This window comes from Heterocephalus glaber, unplaced genomic scaffold (assembly GCF_053883595.1).
Source record: "Heterocephalus glaber isolate CG9 unplaced genomic scaffold, H.glaber_assembly_v1.0 deba00001600, whole genome shotgun sequence".
Lineage (NCBI taxonomy): Eukaryota > Metazoa > Chordata > Mammalia > Rodentia > Bathyergidae > Heterocephalus > Heterocephalus glaber.
The window spans coordinates 35150440-35152526 of NW_028258372.1; the positions used below are offsets into that span (position 1 = coordinate 35150440).

Sequence of the window (2087 nt, forward strand, 5' to 3'; positions counted from 1 at the left end):
TTTTATCCACCTCTTCTCTGTTGGCCTTCACATCCTGTCAAGTCTTTATTTTCTTACTTTAGTCAGCTTGGTCAGCTGTAAGTAAGGGTCTAGAGAGCAGGCTAAAAGGTTAGGATCAAATGAGTATCTTTTTAAAGAAATCTATATTGTAGTTTAGAGTTAATAATGTTAGGAATTAGCAGACAGTTGTCAATGCTAGTTACCATGCTAAAAAACAGCCCTGAGCTGGGCACAGTGGCACACACCTGTGACCCCAGCCCTTAGGAGGCTGAGATGGGGGGGCTGCCATGAGTGTCAGTTCGGCCTGGACTACATGGTGAGTTCAAGGCCAGCCTGAACTACATAGTGAGTCTGTCTCAAAACAAAGTAAAATAAAATAAAAACAACCCTGTGGCCTTACAGTGCAATACTTAAGTTGTGACTTAATATGCTATCTCAGTTCTCAGGGGAATGCAGTTTAATTACACGTACTTTTGTTAGATACCTGTGAGGGGACAAGCTTGGTGACTCCTCACATCATGAAACAAGAACGACAACAAAAACAACCAGAGCTGGCAAGAATGGCTTCGTTTACCTGAGTTTTATGCTACAGCAGGCACAGTCTTCACTTTGGGTGGAGAATCAGAGTTGGAGTCTAGGTGTACAGGTGGTGGTGGAATAGGCAGAGCAGTCAAGGATTTGATGGTTTCTTGATTTTCAGATGAGTACCACCAGTCAAGGAACTGCAGGAAGAATACACCCACACCTTTCAGTAGAGAAGGATAAGGCCACACCCCCACACCTTTCTTCAGAGCTGATTTTATCCTCTCACTAATCCTGGCTGGTTGCTGCATCACCCTGACTTCATCCGGTCTCTGCTCCAGAGCGTGCATATCCTGAACTGTCAGTCAGCATAGCCAAACTCCAGTCAGTCTCAGTAAAGGTGAGCAGAGTCGAGCTTTTCCTGGAGTTGTACCAAAAACCAGCCTTCCGGGCCACGGTAACAAATGGGTAAGCCGCTAGAAAGGCTCTGTAAAATCGCTTCCGGTGGCAAGGAGCGGGAAGAATATCCACCCTCTTCTCTCAGGCTGGAAACTAGCTTCTCCAGCTTCTCTTTCAGATAGGGAAGACCCAGGCGCATGACTGACTTCCAAATGTGCTTTTTGTGGAGACCAGCACTGACCACACTCTGAAACCTGCGAAAGTCCAGTATCACAATACACTTTATGCCATAAAAGTCTTCGGAAAATGAGACACTAGTGTCAGGCAGACATTGCTGCTGAAGCAGAAGATCTAGCAGAGTAAAAATTTCATCAAATCCCCTCCACAGGAAGCCCCAGCAGGCAGGATTTGATTCCTCAAGAACCCTGACCACATGTGAAGAGCAGGTCTCACTGCTGTCATTGAACTATTGTGATCCACCTCAAAGAGGGATGGCTGGTCATCCGCCACAGCAGCAGTTTCGAGATGAGCCCTGCGATCAGCTGCAGTATCCGGTGGTTACTGGGTTTCCCTCTTCCCAAAAACTCTGTAGTGAGCATGGGCCTCACCACCACCACCACCACCACCGCCACTATCGTCATCAAATAGGTGCTAAACCTTGACGGCTATCTTTTTGCAGGACACCCGAAACTCCAAACTCTCAATTTTAAAGGCGAAATTCAACTGAAGCCTAAAGACCTTTGGAATCCGTGGGAAGGAGTCTCAACGCGAGGCTAAGAAGTTAACTCCACCGCGGGTGAGGGTGAAGTGAGCGGCGAAGAGGAATGACTTGGCGAAGGACGGGAGGTCGGGCTCCAGCCCCTGGCAGTGAAGTACCCCAGCGATCCTCCTTGGAGGCGAGGTCTCCTCTTTACCACAGAACCCGCACCCGGAAATAGTGGACCTGGTGGAAGCCTGGTGGAAGGGGTTCCCCACGCCCTGAAACTGGAAGTCAGAACTTTACGACCCCCACCAGGACTTCTGCTTCTGCCCTTTTGGTATTAAAGAGGTGGTGACTGGAGGGCTAATTTTGCCGATGAGTTCTCTGCTGTTTCGTTTTATTCTTTCTGGCTGTATATCCTAGCCTCGGCGGTAAGGACTCTGATCCTCTCTCTGCTGAAGTCTCT

At 48.4% G+C, this 2087-nt stretch overlaps 1 pseudogene; it reads right to left on the bottom strand.

The window, feature by feature from the left end:
• Window positions 1-435: 435 nt before the first annotated feature.
• Window positions 436-1479, bottom strand: LOC101707657 (peroxisome assembly protein 12 pseudogene; annotated as a pseudogene).
• Window positions 1480-2087: the final 608 nt, after the last annotated feature.